Source organism: Protopterus annectens, chromosome 5.part0 (genome assembly GCF_019279795.1).
Source record: "Protopterus annectens isolate FY-2018-M chromosome 5.part0, PAN1.0, whole genome shotgun sequence".
Classification (NCBI taxonomy): Eukaryota; Metazoa; Chordata; order Ceratodontiformes; family Protopteridae; genus Protopterus; species Protopterus annectens.
The window spans coordinates 338863366-338881765 of record NC_056735.1 but is presented as its reverse complement, the minus strand read 5'-3'; positions in this window follow the sequence as shown (position 1 = coordinate 338881765).

The window sequence follows — 18400 nt, the reverse complement described above, 5'->3', positions numbered from 1 at the left end:
ACTATAAATGTGAGATATATGGATGTATTACCTTGTTGTGCTGCAACATGCATTGGTACTGACATTACCCCACCCTCAACTTTTCACAGGTCCGTGAGGTATTTCCCAAGGCTGTGGTCCTGCCCCTGGTATGTATGACACTTGTTTTGTTAAGGAAAAATTATAGTCTAGTATTGCTCAAGGCCAGAATAATGCCCTATGAACATGTAATGATGTGTATAGACAGCGTATGATATTTTTAATTGCCAGTCTGGAGGAGGTACCTAAGGTTTCAAGAGGAGATAGTCACAGGAGTGTAGTTCAACAAACAGATACAATTTGGCAGTTATAGGTAAGAGCAGATAAGGCCCCTGGTTTAAATGAGGCCAAGAATCTAAACTGCCTTTTAAAATACAACAGGTTGAAGGCAAGTACAATAGGCAGTGAGATGTGTATTTCCACTTAATTGTGAAGAGTCTTGTACTGGGTTTTATGTGTTGTTTTTTCAATTATAGTGTCATACTGAGTAAGTAAAAGGTAAATATTACTGGTCGTCCTTGACTTATTTACTTCAAATGTTGGTTATAAAGGTCTTGAGTTGAATTTGAATTGTGTTCTGAGGTAGTACTTTGTGGACAAAGGTGGAGAATGAAGTTGTTTGACTGCTACTGCAGTTGTGGGTTTTCATTGCTAGGAGTCTTGGATACTTTTTGTACACAATAATACAGGTATTAATGTACTGCTTTTTTCATTCTTATTGCAGGTGACAGTGGAGTTTAGAGTCTGTCCCCTACACAACCTGATATCAGTGTCTCCTCGGACACTGATGATGGTGGCCACAGAGAGGCACAGGTGGGGGTGTCAGGAGCTGAATCTGTCTCAGAGGTAGACATCACTCTTCAGGCCCCATTGTCACTGCGCAGAGTCTGTAAGCCCACATATACCCCCATTGCCAAAGGCCACAGATATTGGACAGTGAAAGGGTGGAGCCATTAAACAGGAAAGTGTGGCAACTATGGCGTCAGTGAGTGTAGACACTGGCCATAGCCAGACAGCTGGCAAGGTCCCACACAGACATATTGACAGGGATGCCTGAAGGAGGCCCAATGTCCATTGACCACCTGTTGCAGGTGTCACATAACGAGTCACCCAGCGCATGCTTCAGGCCATCAAGGAGCACAGGCACATTCTGAATGAAACAACAAGTGTATGCTTAGGGTTATGGATGTCACATAGTCTGACATCCATGACGGCCTCCACCACAATGGGGACACCCTGATCGGTTGACTGATGCAGTGGACAGACGTGGGCTGAGACATTGTCTGTCTTGGACCGTACATTATCTGTACTAGAACTTGTGGTTGGAGTTGAGCATCAGACCCATGAAATGGGACAGCAACAACATCTGCAGAGACACCACGTGGCCATGCACAATCACCCTCCCATAGTGGCAGTACATCCAGCGCTAAAGATGGAGAGTGTGCTGTCCACAACACAATATGGCAGGCCATGGGCTTGTAGTTCTGGGTGGTCCAATGATGAACATGGTCCCAGCAGACAGCAGGCACCTCCAGGTACTAGCACTGCTTCTGACCTTGGGCATGGAGGTGCCAAAGCAACTCCTGGCAGCGTCAGTTCCCATGTTTGGGGTCAGAGACAGTGAACTGTCAGCTCTACCATGTATGGTCCACAGCTCTCCAACATACACATGTGCAGGGCTAACACTGAGCTTGACTGTATACATGCACACACTTGCATACCACTGTCATATGTAGGTCACCTACAGGCACACATAGCACCTCTCCATAGTCCATCTGACATGCACCCCCTGACTAACATACATGCCGTCTACCATTTGTGCCAAACTAGGCCTCATGCATCTCCACACAACACCCTGTGCAAGTGATGACACCTGTGCCACATCCCTGTTATCCTTGACATCGATGCAGGAAAATGCAGCTATGTGGCTGATGCACAGATTGACTATATTATTTAACATGCACCTGTGAAGTGCAATGTTGGTTCACCATGCCTGTTGTAGTGGTTAAGAGAGATAGTGTATGCTGGCATTTGTCACCTGTATGCCACATACATTTCTCTACCTTCTGTGGTCCTAAAGTTCTAGGTTGTTGAATTGGCTGTATAGTTATACAATGACAGGTGTGCCATGGGCCTGTTTATGGTTGTGTTACAGGAGTCTGTTGGGATAACCTATGGAATCACAGTGGAAATAAAACAGCACAGGATGGCATGTCAGCACAGCAGACATATGTTGTCAGTAAGGTACAGCACTATAGCTGCGTGTCTCCATAGGTCCATATGTGTATAACAGGCTAACAAGGACAATGTTGGCATTCAGCATACTCATGCATCCCTAATCTATGAGAAGATCTGCTACCTTTCATAAGTAGCACCAGGGTTCTGATGGAGATGACACATCTACATATATCCTGTGTCCGGTACCAACAGTTGCCAGGCAACAGTTATGATTGTAATATTCTGCATCGGAATGTGTAACCTGCACATGATGTGTATCACAGTAGATGTGCGTGTGTCATGCATGGGGGGCCTGTGTCATTAGGGTGTACTGCCTGGATTACATACCTGTCTCATTGGCATGTACTATGCATACCACACAGATGTTCTTGGTGTGTAGTGCAAGTGACACATGTCTTAGTCCTGCCATATTACACGGGAGGTACACAGTGGGAACTGACACCTCCCTGTATGGAGCCATACACATCCCCTCCAAAGCAGGTTGGAGACAGACTATACATGTACGGTCCTGACATGTTCTCTACAGTGTGTATTGGGGTACCTTGTTGCCTGTGTTGCTGCTACATTTGTACAATACACCTGTGTAGTGACATGGCAAGGGTGTCATTACACACAATGACAGCTGTGATGACTGCCACATTCATTGTGCCAGTGCCAGTCTGGGATGTACATCACAAACCTGTCAGTATTGGTTGTACAACAGTGAATGCATCCACATCTTTCTGACCATTGACAATTGAAGGCTACAGTACTTTCTGTGTTCAATCCATATGTCCCATGGTTCCACAACATGTTGTAAAATGCTCTACCAAGCTCACATAAACACATGGCTACATTGAGACTAGCACCACTTCCAATCAGTGCATAAAGGACATGCCAAAGCACACAAATAGTGCAAGTTAGCTCTATGTAGGTGTTCACATTTACCTATGTAATGGTACATAATGCAGATCACAGTAAGTGGTGCACACAACACACCTGACGTCTGCTAGTACTATCATTTTAGGAAATATTATTGTTGATGACACATGCAGGCCTTGTGGTCAGTATTTGGGGGGCCACATCACCTACTATAAATAAAACACTACAAAACCCTACATTTGTCTAGGCTACTACGTTTATGCCATATGGATATAGACACACACACCAGGTGGGCTGGAGTGAGATTAGAATCCCTACCTATCTAGTCTTATACACTATAGATCACAGTGCTAATCACCTGGACCATGGCTCATATCTGATTTTATCCTGCCAGCTGGTAGTCTTAAGGTGGCTGACATCATCAGGCCTTTTAGAAGATGGCAATGTGGAAGCCAGCAGTAAATTCATAGGTTCATAGGTAGGTACTAGGCTATCAGCCAAAGGGCCTAAGTAAGCCTAGTCAACAAAGTTCCCTGGCTTACGCCAACCCAAGAAAGTTAATTTCCTGTGCCCCTGTCGAGCAGAGCCTCAGAAGTGATCCCCGGGGTGTATTTCCTATTTCCCATCCACTCATCAAGATTTTTCTTGAAGAGTGCTAATGAGGAACTTAGCTTAACATAGATGGGTAGCTTGATCCAGAGCATAGGAAGTCTCTGGGACAGGAATCTATCCCTCCAGCATGTCATGTTTATTGTGGTGACAAGTTTTAGGTCCCTAGAGTGTGTAGCTCGGAGGGATTGGGATTTCTTAAGGTGTTGCATGTCCAACAACTCTGCGTTTAACATAGCTTTATATGTTAGGCAGAGATCTCCACGGAGTAGGCGATATGCTATAGAGTAAAGCTGGATTTTTTTGAGACGGTCAGCGTAGGACATCTGTTTGAGACCAGTAATCCTCTTTGTGAGGTACTTCTGTGGCCTTTCCAGCTGCTGTAGATGTCTTATGAGGTACATTCCAAAAGGGGTATTGTACTCTATAATGAGTGCCAAGTAGAGGAGAACAATGACCTTTTTTTCCCAGATGAGAACCCTTTTGTGATGAGGTGTGCCACATAGAAGGAGTTCCTGACTACTGTGGCAATGTGATTATCAAAGGAAAGACTACTGTCCACCTTTCCCAAGGTCTGTTATCATACACTCGGCATTAAGTAGACTGCTGTTTATGTGGTAGTTCATGGGTACAGAGTTTTTACCAAAGAAGATGAGAATGCATTTTTTGGCATTGAGCTTGAGGCAATGCCTCTGATACCAAGCATCTGTCTCAGTAAGGCCTTTCTGTAGGATGTCCACATCATTTGGGGACTCAACTATGGCTCCTAGTTTGCAGTCATCTGCGAACTTCATTAGCCAGAGGCCTTCTTTGTTAGCCTGTACTTCAGAGAAGTAGATAGACAGGAGAGGTCCTAGGACTGAACCCTGTGGTTCTCCACTTGTCACTGGTTTGAAGTCAGATTTGGAGTCTGCAACTTTACAGTGTGGGTTCTGTCAGTGAGCCATTTGGCAACCCATCTTGTGACATAGGGATTTATACCTAGTTTAGTGAGTTTAGCTATAATTCCAGAGTGGGGGTTGGTGTCAAAAGCCTGGGTGAGGTCAAGATAGGCTGTGCGAACCACCTTACCCTCATCTACGGCATTAGTGACTGCCTCAAAGAAGTCAGTCAGGTTCAGAAGGCATAATCTGCCTTTCACAAACCCAAACTGGGTGGGGTCCAGAGTTTGGAGGTTACCAATGTCTTTGTTTATGAGTTCCATGATGATATGTTCCATGGCTTTGCAGACCAGACTCGTCAGGCTAATAGGGCGATAGTTCCCAGGATCAATGGTGGCTCCCCTTTTGTGAAGTGGGATAACTGCTTCTGTGTGACATTCAGTGGCCAAAAAGCCTGACGTGAGACTATCATTGAACATGGTGCTTAGGTGGGGAGCCAGTTTGTACGGTAGTTCATGTAAAATGCAGCCTGCAATGTTGCCCGGTCCCATGGATGCTGGGCTTTTGGTTTTAGAGAGTGCATAGATGTGATTACAGGGACTCTGCATTCTTCCTGTATAGATATGAGCCCTATAGGGGGTGAAAGGGGGGTAAATTTAGCACTGAACCTATTTGCCAGGATTTTGACAATATCAGTTGGTTCTGTAATTTTCATGCCGTTGTGCTGTATCTCATAGCAGATCTGGGTGGTGCCATTCAGATTCTTGACATAGCTATAGAATGCTTTGTGGTTGCCCTTAGAATCAGTGGTGATTTTGTTTTTGTAGCTAGCTTTGGAGGATCTTATAAGGGATCTCAGCTTCACACTGAGGCTGACCAGGCAGCTTCTCCATTCATGGGATTTTACTCTCTTTTGCAACAGTTCCTTCCTTCTGTTGTAGAGTTTGTTTACGGCAGGGGACCACCAGATTGGCTTCCCTTTTTTGGAGGATAAGAGTCTTGGTTCTGTTTGGGATAGCACAATCCATAAACTCATGTATGTGCTTATAGAGTGCATTTGTGTAGGATTCAGCAGTCGTAACTGTATTGTCGGTCTACATGGGTGTCATGAAGTTTGCCACTTCTGTCTTAAGAAGCATGAAGTTGGCTTTGGAGAAATTCTTTACCGTGGTTTCCTTAATGGTGGGTTGGGGCGGGATGCGGATATCTAGGGTGATTAGCTTATGGTTGGTTCTGACCAACGAGGAGTTAATTTCAGGTGTGGAACACCGGTCACTTATGTTGGTAATGACTAGGTCTAGGATACTGTTGCCCCTGGTGGGGGTGTGAATAAGTTGATCCAGGGCATTGGAATTTATCAATTCCAGAAAGCGTTGAGCGAAGGATTTGGTACATGAGTAGTTTTCCCAGTTAATCGTGGGGTAGTTGAAATCACCCATTATTAGGGTGTTTGGTTGAACCATAATATTTTCCAGTATATCAAGAAAAGAGGAGTGGGAATTTTGGGGCATGGTGGGCGATCTGTAGCAAGCTACAATTTGGATTTCAGTTTTGCCCAGAGTTTGTTGCACTTGGATAACCTCAGATGCATTATACTGCGCAACTAGCCTGGAGGTGTGGATATCCTTAATGAATATGGACACACCTCCACTTTGGTGTTCTGGTCCAGGTTAGATGGCCGAAAAGTGTGGTATGAGTTATAGTTTGGTAATGCAGGGGTGCTCTCTAGAGCTTTGAACCAGGTCTCGGTCACTGCACAGATATTGATGTTCTCCATTTTAAGGAGTGCCTTGAGTGAGTGCATTTTGAGATTTAGACTTCTAGCACTAGGTAGCAGTCAGTTTTTGCTTTCCTGTTCCTGTTACAGTGGTGAATTTGTCATTTGAACCTTGCCTAAAAAAAGCACTATAGGGGTGGCGAGACCCTTAGCCAGTATCCAGAGTCCCGGGGGTGACAGGTGCCGGCCATCTCTGGCAAAGCATCGTTGTCTGTCAACCATGTTGTCTCAGGTAGACAGATACTGAATCCTCTTAGATTGACACCAGAAGCTTAGCTAATAGTTGAAGGGGTGGCAAGAGCCTTAGCCAGTATGCAGAATCCCAGGGGCAACAGGTCCAGGCCATATTTGGCAAAGCATCATGGTCTGTTGACCATGTCATCCCAGGCAGAGAGATACTGGATCCCCTAAGATTGACACCAGAAGCTTAGCCAATTGCTGAAGTCAATTAATCTGTCCTTGTACTCCCGTATCATTCTGGGCGATGGCAGGATGCTACTCAGGGCTAGGGTCACACCTGCCTGGTCTACAAGATCGGAGAGCTCTTCCATGTCTCTTTTCATGTTGTCCAGGGAAGTATGTCTCAGGTCATTCACACAAACATGGACAATGACAGAGTCATATTTGTACTTGTTGTGGAGTGACCTGAGTGTGAGTTATGTGGTGGATCCTGGCACCAGACAGGCAGCCGACAGTAACCTTCTCCTAGTTTAGCCTGGCGAGTGGGACATCGGTGTGCCTGACTATAGAGTCACCTATGACTAGTGTGTTGGGTAAGTCGATTTGCCTTATGGGTTATGCTTTATTGGCACACTGTGTCTGTGGGCTATGTGTAATTTGGGTTTTGTTGGGGGGTGGAGGTCACTTGCGTTTCTGCTTTGGAGGTCTCTGTTGCTTGAGCAGATTATTATTGAGAGCTTTTGTGAATGTTTTTGTGCTTCTATGTGCGGATTTTGGTGGTGTAGGTTTAGTGGGACTATGTGATGAGTGTGGTGTTTACCTTCTCCTCTTGACTGTCAAGTGCAGTCTTGGTTGGAGAGAGCTTTACCTCCAGTTTCGATAGATAAGTGCATCTCTCACAGGGTGTGGTGTTGGGTGGTAGAAGGAGAGGGTTGTCTGCGCACATGAGGCAATTGCTACATTGCCTCAAGATGCCCATATTCATCAGATAAACAGGAAAGAACACTGGGAGCTGACCCTTGGACATGCCTGAATAAAAGCTACTTTCCTCTAGACAAGTGAGGAAAGTGAGTAGAGAGCTGTTTTACTCCAACCAAGTGAGGAAAGTAAGTACAAAAACTGTTTTCCTCTAGGAAAAAAGGAAGGTTGATTGCTGTAGTAATTTGTAGCTTATTTAGTGCTAACAACGTTCTGAACAAGTGTTGAGGATGAATAAGCAAATTCAAATGCTAAAACTAAGAATCTATACCTGGATCCTGTGGTAGATAGGCTACCTAGTGCTTATCACTCCCACTGATAAGCTAGAATGCTTCCATCCAACACAGAAAGGCTTGGGGGCTCAGAAGCTTACAAACAGTCCTGGATACAGAAAATCTGTATCTGAACTAGACTTGTTACAGGATAGGTGGGAAACAAGTGCAAGCATGGGCTTTTAAACCAGTAAGTTGAAAGAGATGGAAAAACTTCCAAACAGCCAATAAACTACAGTTTCTGGGCCAGAAGCCACTCTTTTGGTAGATAGGCTACCTACTGCTTGCTGTTCCTCATATATTTCTGGTCTTCTGGTGAAATATTGAATACTGACTTCAATACACTATACTATTTACAGACAAACATTTGTGTTTCAGACGTTATATCCATCAGAACATATGTACTAATTCAGCACCTTTAGTGCCAGTGACTTTCTAGGTTTATGGGGACAATATTTGAAATCTGTCCCTATGTTTGTGCATCCTGCATGAGGATAGACATACAATGGTGTGAGAATATCTATGTTACAGCCCTAAGATTGCCTGGTCCACTGATATACCATAGGTGATTTTATACTAAAGCAGTTGTATTGGTACACTGCTTTGTTGGGGTTAGGGGAACAATGGTACATGATCTGCTGGGATATACAGTAGTCCAAATATCATGTGAGCCCACTGTTTAACATCTCCCTTGACTGATGTAGTGAATATTCCAACCATGAGGCCTAGTGACTATTAAGGAATGCATACTATTGGACTGGGTATCTGTAGTCCCATGTAGATGCTATATCTGTCCATGTAACACACTGTATTTCCTTGTATAACAGCAGCAGATCCATACATACAATATATTATAGTAATCTTTACAGTTAGTGTGTAGCTTAGAGACTTACATTGTGCATGCAACAGCTAAGAGACCTATAGTTCAGGGCTGAGTCCATGTGATGCAAGCTGTACAAAACCAATACATCCATAGTTACAGGTTGTGTGGGTTGCCTGGTATCAGCATGTCAACTATATGTATGTGAGTAGGAGTAAGGTGTCAGTCCCTAGAGCCCTAGGTTGTCAGTGAATGTGCTATACATTGTCTCTTACCCAATATCAGGGCATACTGGGCACGCCTACGTTTGCCTATAGGGACATCATCAGGGGTCTCCTCCTCCGAGTCCTCCTGTGACTGTGGCTGTGTTGACCTAGTTTATGCAGCATTCTTCTATGGGTGTGTGCATTTCTGATGGGTGCCATCATCCATGGTTCCAGGGCATAGCCAGCATACCCAGTAAATGGCCGTGTGGGATGTCCCCTCTAGCAAACATCTGGTACAGCTGTGATGCATGCTAGATATGGGAGTTATGATAACTGTTAGGGCTGTCAGCACATACATTCATGATAATGCCATGGGCATTGCACATGACCTGCAATTGATGGAGTCATACCCCTTGTGATTGACGTAGACTCTACACTCTTCACCGGATGGTGCTTTGATGTGTACATAGTGCAATCTATGGCACCCAGTACCTCAGGGTAGTTTGCTGCAAAGCAGAAGTGTTGCATATTGCTGGCACTCACCTCAGGGGTAAGGGGAACATAAATGTGCCCACCGGCATGTGGTAGCATGGCATCAAGCAACTGGTGGAGAACCCAGGATGCTGATGTCTGTGAGACTCCCATCATGTCCCCATTTGGTCTTTGGATGGTACCTGTGGCTATTATTTTAAGGGCTACATGTACCTTTGTTTCCACGGGGATGGGATCCCCTGCATTGGCTTTTCTGAGCTGAGGACGGCAGAGCTCAGTGAGTTCTTGTAGCATGTTCCTCTCCACCCTGTAGCACTCTACAATGTCCAGTTCATGTAGCTGCTGGAAGGTTACCCTGGGCCTGAATACTCTTCTCCTTCTTTGCCTAGGCCTATTGTCAACAGCACCAGCAGCAGCATTGACTTCAGCACCTAACACATATGGATGAAGCAGACCTGCAGCAGCCCCTAGCATTCTTTCAGTTAAAATTCCCAAGTCTGTACTGTAATGGTGCATAGTATGGGCAAAAAATCTGAATGTTGGGTGTATGCATACTTTATAGTACTCTACTGTAGGTGCTGACTGTGTGATTGGCTACCTATGATGCATTCCACCTGCCTAGTATATCATTAACATTGTTTACTGCCCTAGTTTAAGTTAAACAAGTGTCACAATTAATTACTACATCATTGCTTTTTAGATACTCTCAGCAATGCTGTGCTCCATGCATGCACGAGGAAACAAGCTCCTTGAAGTTAAACAAAGCTTAGCAGTCATTGTACACACTCCCCTGAAATGTCACGTGTAGCACATTGGCATGCCCTGCAAACACTTGGAAACACGTACCCTGAAGGTAAGTAAAGCTTGGCAGTCTGTACAAACCCCTTTACTGAGCACAGTGGCACGCCATGCAAACAGGAGCAGCTGAGCTTCAATGAGCTTTCAAGTCCTCAGACACACCCCCTCCTGATGTCAGCTACCTGTTCTGTGGACACCAACATGGTTCTGTGCCTACACGGAAGGGATATGCGGACACGGATACCATTTTGTGCTATTCAGTAACCCTACCTCATTTGTACTGAAATTATTCATTCTCTAATTCAAGTCCACATAGGTCTCTGTCATATGCATAGGATAACATCTATCATGAATTAGTAATATAACACGAGTTATGGAAACATTCTAATATCCTTAAAACTTGTAGTCCATGCCCTCAAACCTTATTTATTTTTTGTCGGACTGAGTAGTCTATTGAAGGATGTAACAGCATCAAACAATTTGCTGATGTCTTGGAAACCAAATAAGTGACTTATTCAGTTTATCAGAATCTTCTCAATGACACGCTACCTAATCCAGTTTAGAGATAACTAATAATTCCATGTTTTGTGATAAACACAGCTTAATAGGGGGTATAATATATGACAGCACTGGAGGAGATGGTAGACAACCAAAACTGCTTTGCCAGGACTAGCCTGTTCCCATCTTCTCAAGGCTTTGTGTGTTGGGTAAGTCCTTGTCCACACCTATAGTGCCTTTTTAGGGCAATGTCAGTCTTCCAAAGCTTCCAACATGAAAAACAAAATCCAGATAACATAAAGATATTGATGCTCAACAATATGAGCCTTAACAGAAAGCTCCACTCCATACAGGCACTCCTTACCATGTAAAAAATCAATTTATGCATCTTCAGAGGGACCTGGTTCAAGACCAGTGTGAGCACTCCATCACTGAAGGGTTTAAATGCTTACTACACATTCAGACCATCCCCATTAGATATAGGCAGTTTCTCGTTATTCATAAAAAGCCATGTTTACCTCCAGACTCTGATGAATGAGGAGAATGAGAGGGAGAGAAGGTTGGATTATGTGCAGATAGTGAATCATAAAGTGCAGTGGATTAGCAAGGAGGAAGTAAGGATAGCTATGAAGAGGATGAAGAATGGAAAGGCTGTTGGTCCAGATGACATACCTGTGGAAGCATGGAGGTGTTTAGGTGAAATGGCAGTGGAGTTTTTAATTAGATTGTTTAATGAAATCTTGGAAAGTGAGAGGATGCCTGAGGAATGGAGAAAAAGTGTTTTGGTACTGATTTTTAAGAATAAGGGTGATGTGCAGAGCAGTAGTAACTACAGATGGATTAAATTGATCAGTCACATGAAGTTATGGGAAAGAGTAATGGAAGCTAGGTTAAGAAGGGAGGTGATGATTAGTGATCAGCAGTATGGTTTCATGCCAGGAAAGAGAACTACAGATGTGATATTTGCTCTGAGAGTGTTGATGGAGAAGTAGAGAGAAGGTCAGAAGGAGTTGCATTGTGCCTTTGTGGACTTAGAGAAAGCATATGACAGGGTGCCAAGAGAGAAGTTGTGGTATTGTATGAGGAAGTCAGGAGTGTCAGAGAAGTATGTAAGAGTGGTACAGGATATGTACGAGGGTAGTGTGACAGCTGTGAGGTCTGCGATGGGAGTGACAGATGCATTTAAGGTGGAGGTGGGATTACATCAAGGAGCAGGTCTGAGCCCTTTCTTATTTGCAATGGTGATGGACAGGTTGACAGATGAGACCAGACAGGAGTCCCTGTGGACTATGATGTGTGCAGATGACATTGTGATCTGTAATGAGAATGGAGAACAGGTGGAGGAGACCCTGGAGAGTTGGAGATATGCTCTAGAGGGAAGAGGAATGAAGGTCAGCTGGACTAAGACAGAATATGTGCGTGTGAATGAGAGGGAGGATAGAGGAATGGTGAGGATGCAGGGAGTAGAGGTGGGGAAGGTGGATGAGTTTAAGTACTTGGGATCAACAATTCAGAGTAATGGTGAGTGTGGAAGAGAGGTGAAGAAGAGAGTACAGGCAGGATGGATTGGGTGGAGAAGAGTGTCAGGAGTGATTTGGGACAGACGAGTACCAGTAAGAGTGAAAGGGAAGGTCTACAAGAGGGAAGTGTGGCCAGCTATGTCATATGGGTTGGAGACAGTGACATTGACAAAAAGGCAGGATTCAGAGCTAGACACAGCAGAGTTGAAGTGTCTTCATTATATTCTCAAAAGCCAAAAATGTCAAATCTGACATTGTCGACATGAGAATATCAAGCGCTCAGAATCTCTAGTGTGTAAACGGAAATCTCCATAAGGGGAGATTTCCATTTACTGTAATGTAGTGCGGTTTCAGAGTTGGTATATTTAAGTAGCAGGGGGTGTGGGTACAGGGGGGATTTCCCCCCTTCTTAAACCCATTAGGGTACTTTTTTCTTTTCTTTTTTTTTTGTCTTTTTATAAGGTTGATGTTTGAAGACATCGACCATATGGTGTCGACCATATGTTGTTTGATGTTTTCAAACGTCGATCTTATAATATAGACCCGAGTTAAAGATGTTAAGATTTGCACTGGGTGTGACGAGGGTGGACAGGATTAGGAATAAGTATATTAGAGGGTCAGCCCAGGTTGGAAGATTTGGAGACAAAGCCAGAGAGACAAGATTACGTTGGTTTGGACATGTTCTGAGGAGGGATGCAGAGTATATTGAGAAAAAGATGCTAAGGATGAAGCTGCCAGGTAACAGGAAAAGGGGAAGGGCTAAGATAAGGTTTATGGATGTTGTGAGAGAGGACTTGCAGGTGGTTGGTGTGACAGAGCAAGATGCAGAGGACAGGAAGAAATGGAAACAGATGATTTGCTGTGGCGACACCTAATGGAAGCAGCCGTAAGAATAAGACCTCCAGACTCATTAAGTAAAATAGCCACCTGGAATTCTGCCCCTTATCACATCATATCATAACTAACTATCGGTCCCCCTCTCCATTATACTGAGCCCATACTTCTTACATCACCAGTATGGAGCTGCTATGCATTAATCCAAAAATAATCCTCCTAGGAGACTTCAACTACCTCTCCCTTCAATGGGAAACATACACATCCTTAAACATAAAATCCCAGAAACATCTGCACTTCTTCATACAAGCTGTCTGGATCAGTTAGTCAGCACCCCTACTATGGGCAATAAAATCCTGGACTTTGTCCTTACCGGTATGAGACTAGTTTGCTCCCCACCAACTATGACTTCCTCCGTGGTCTAATCAGACCACAGATTAGTTACTTTCACCTTAAGATTAAAGCTATAAATATCTTCCAATACTTTAGTATTCAGATATTATGCCATGGCTAATCTACTAAAATTGAGAGATCACCTGGTTAAATTCAAATCCCCTTCCAAATTGATTCCACTGTTTATGCAAAATGTTTTACCACCCAATTCTTTGCACATGTCAGTAGCTGCATAAAAGCATTTGTCGCTCTCAGAAGCAAATACAATGCCACATTTAAAAACTAGAGCCTTATCGTGGAACTCAAACATAAACAGACTCTGTAATGAAAGAGAAAACCTCATTGCATGCAAAGCTAAATTAAATTCTGAAGAAGCCATTAGTACTCTTTCTAAACTTAGCAAGGAACTTTGGACCCTGATCTAAACAATAAAAGCCAGATATAAATACCTAGGAAAAGGATAACCAAAATCATTCTTGGAACTGTGTTACAAATATCAGAAATAATGTCAAGTACTGCAAATGACATCATATACTCAGACCCAGAGGACATAGCCAAGGTCCTAGTGGACAAATTTAGCTTAAACTTCACCCACTCTCTCCTCCTATATTCCTAAATCTCATACCTGCATTTACACCTACCTCAGATCTCCCGATAATCACTCTTCAGGGCATTATCCAAAGCCAAGAACACTATTTTTATGGGGTCAAATAACATACTGGGCTGCCTACTGGCCGGTCTGAAACATGACTTGTCAGACAACCTAGAGAGGTTTTTCAAGGTCCGCCTCCAAACAGACTTAATTAAAGTTGAATGGTTGACAGCAACAATTGTCTCCTTGCACAAAGGTGAGGTGTCAACAGACCCGGGCAATCATATTTTCATAACCTTAATTTGCCTAATCTTTAAGGCTACAGAAAGGATCATTATGGAATTGATAAATAAGGACATAGATACTCTAGGAACTCTTGATCCAAGCCAGTTCAGATTCATCAAAAGCAGATCTTGCCTAATTAATCTGGTTGACTTCTTTGAGAAGGTTATTGAAACAAAAAATGAGGGCAAATCAGTACACACTTTATATCCAGATCTCACAAAGGTGTTCAACAGTATGTCTCACTTAGGCAACACAGATATATACTTCCAGACATACGTAAATCCCTGTGTAACTTTATGGATATCAAATTGGATCACAAACCACAGGAAATAGGGCTGGGTGACTCTAAGTCCTCCAAATGACCTGTTACTGGCAGTGTACCCCAAGGTTTAGTCATTGGGTCACTCCTGTTTGGCTTTTATTTCTCAGACATCAAACATATGTTAAGGATTTATACCTGGCTAAGTTTGCAGATGACTGCATTCTTAGTTCCATCATGAACTCTACAGAGGACGTCAAAATCCTCCAAGAGGGCATTTTCCAAACAAATATCTGGTGTAAAAATCATGGACTAAAACTGAAACTAAAAGCCAAGAAATGTATACTTCCCTTGCAGCTATCATCTTGACAACGCACACCTAGAAATGGATTCAGTAGTCAGGGATTAGGAACCAATGAACTTTTTTTTGATGACCATGTATCTGCAATTGTAAGGAATCCTTCTGCATTGCACAGCTGATAAATAAAGGTATGGCATCCAGGTCTTTTGATGTAAATCATTCCACTTTGCTCTCATCAGACTGATCATTAAATATAATGTATGTAACTGTCTAAATACTTGTCATGACTGGAGTAGCTAGAATACTTTTTTGCTAAAACAATCAAGGGTTTACCTCACAAAAGCTATGCAGACTATCTCAAAGCATTATCTTCTTAGTATCATATGGGCTACTAAGATGTAACCTGTGCCTCTCGTATAGAGCCTCAGCAGACCCTATCCTGTTAGATCTTTTACACTTTTGCAAGTCCAATAATAGTCTGAGCACCCACTGTTATGCAATATAAATAGAACATGTTGGAGAGATAGGTATGTATCAAAGAGAATACCCTGTCTATAGAACTGTCTCACATTCCACTTAAAGCAAAGTACTTCTCTTACTCTGTTCAAAAATAGCTTGGATAAATGGATGGGAAAGTCCAAATTAATTTCTAGTTTATCACCCATGTCTCTCATGGATAGGGAAACAAGGAAATTTCTCAAAATATCTTTTCTCTGTCCATCTCAGGGTTATTAATTGTTATTAATATACAAAATATAAGAGCTAACATGAACCACGGGAATGAAAGGCTATGCTTCTTAAGATCCTAATAGATCAAAAACCTACTAAGCACCTATTAAACTATTAAACTATGAACCTATGAGTAAGTAGTCTTAAAAAAAGGAACTATGGTTAAGAAGTAACAAGAATTATTTAGAGAGACAGACAAACATTAGATCATTGTAGAACAGGGGGAATCTCACAGAACAAGAACAGGAGCAACTGCAGAATGCTAATCAGAAAATAAGAGATTGACGTAATGTGCATGCGTTTAAAATGATTGCTGTTAAGCAACTGTTTTTGATAATAACCCTAGAGTGCAAAAACGTTTAGAACAACTACTCAGGCAACAGAAAGTAGAAAGGACTGTTGCCAAGCTTAGGGAGCCTGTAATCAAGGAAGGTAACAAGAGATCCTGTAGAGGTAGTACAAATATTCTGGAAATTCTTTGAAAGTCTGTATAAAGCAGTTAGATATGGAAATCTAGAAAAGGTACAAATGGATATGCGTATGGAAGAAGTAAATATGCCAAGTTTAGAGGTAGATGAGGCTCAGTTACTAACAATTAGGATAAGAGGAGATGAGATAAAAATGGTGATGCATAAATAATCTACAGGAAAGTCCCCAGGAATATATGGTATATCTGTGGACGTTTGGAGGCTAAGAGGGAAAAACTGATAGAGATATGAAAGATTTTGTTTAACAGTATTTTTAAGAGGAGGAGAAGTACTAACATCCGGGATGAAAAGTGATAATTTACTAAAGATGTTTCTTGTTAAAAAAAAAGTCACATGCATACACACAAATGATACAACTGACTGGAATGCTCATCTTAAGTACATAGCAAGCTGAATCTTATTCTGTTTATTTTCCCTTTTTATGTGCTGCACATAAGTTCATAGGTTCATAGGTGGGTACTAGGCTATCGGCCAAAGGGCCTAAGTAAGCCTAGCCAACAAGGTTCTCTGGCTTTCGCCACCCAATAAAGTTATTTTACTGTGCCCCTGTCGAGCAGAGCCACAGAAGTGATCCCTGGGGTGAAATTCCTATTTCCCATCCACTCATCAAGATTTTTCCTGTAGAGTGCTAATGAGGAACTCTGCTTGACATAGATGGGTAGTTTGTTACAGTGTATGGAAAGTCTCTGGGACAGGAATCGATCCCTCCAGCATGTTCTGTTTATTGTGCGGACAAGGTATGGGTCCCTAGAGCATGTAGCTTGGAGGGATTGGGAATTCTTTAGGTGTAGCATGTCCAACAGCTCTGGGTTTGACACAGCTTTGTATGTTAGACAGAGATCACATCAGAGTAGGCGATATGCTATGGATAAAGCTGGAGTTCTTGAGATGGTCAGTGTAGGGCATCTGTTTGAGGCCGGTAATCCTCTTGGTGAGGTACTTGTTAAAATACAGCACAGAGTGTAAAAAATACTTAAGAATGCAAATATGTGTAGAGCAATTTGACACTGAAATCTAACTAGGTTAGAGAAACGATACTGCATAACAAGTAAATCATAAAACAATGTCTCCTTCATATCCTAGTTGCCACATGAAAGCAACTTTACCACTTGACACTAAGCCAGTAAAAATAAGACAGCTGGCATGAGCATACACACCATGATTAGGAGTGTAAATCATCCCCATTGAGCTCCTATATTAAATATAAAGGGCAAAATGTTAGAATCCGTGTCAGTGGTGTGCAGTATCAGTGTGATCTTTGATGGCAGACTAGCACTAATGAATCACGTCTGTGGACATTAAGCATGTTTGCTTTCACTTAATAATGATTGCCTGGATGTGGCTGTGTATTTCCTGGTTTCCATGCTTTTCGGTATTATACCATCTTGCACCTGGGGCTTCTGGACTTGACTACTTGTATCAGATTAAAAGTCAACTGCCCAGTTACTACACTAGCATATTATACCAGTAGTCTAGAACCTTGACTAATTGAATGCCTGACCTTGCATCACCTATAACGTTTTTGCTCTCACTACCCTTGTCTTCCATGACTTGTGACTCCACACATGAAAGAATTACCAGTGCCTTACTGCCCTGTGCTTATATTCCACTGTACCACATAAGGACACCTCTTACAGGGTTCAAGGGTGTGTTTCAAGCCCTCTAGAATTCAGTCAGTTGCTTATCAAGCACCACACGTTTGAAATCTGCTACAGAGGTGGTTTTTGGATGCCATTTGCACTCATGTATTTCAGCTTACTTGTTAATTCATCTCAGATCACAAATTGCTTCACATTCTAAATATTTTGTTTCATTGTTATATCGTTCAGTTTTATGCCTTATTTTTTATTTATTACATGTGTATTTAGTTTTAAGTACAAAGATAAACTTGAAGTTGGATACTCGTTATTAAATGATCTCTTATCAGATTATTGTCACACAAGACGCAATGGGTGACACATATAGCTTTCAAATTCAGGACAAAACTGCGGTCCTCACACTCATCAAAATAAAAGGATTTACATATGTTGTGCTTTTCTCTAAGAATTTGTCATTGAAATTAATGCTGCTGTGTACTGTAGAGCTGTACCAGTAAAATGTAATCCGCCTGTCTCTATCCTTTTAAAGCTGATGATGAATGGATGACACATACTGAAATATATTTCAAAATTAGTTCAGCAGTCTGTTTATTTTACCAAAGGATTTTCAGGTAAAGCTCATTTTAACATGAGCAAAGACTCCTTCTGATTGGTGTTAGCGTCAGATGGCATTGCACTATAACAAAAGTTATAAATTTGTAAGTGAGTTTAACAGCAGTTATTATTTCTTAAGACCAGAACATCTGATCTTTTTTTATCAGTACATGCTGCTG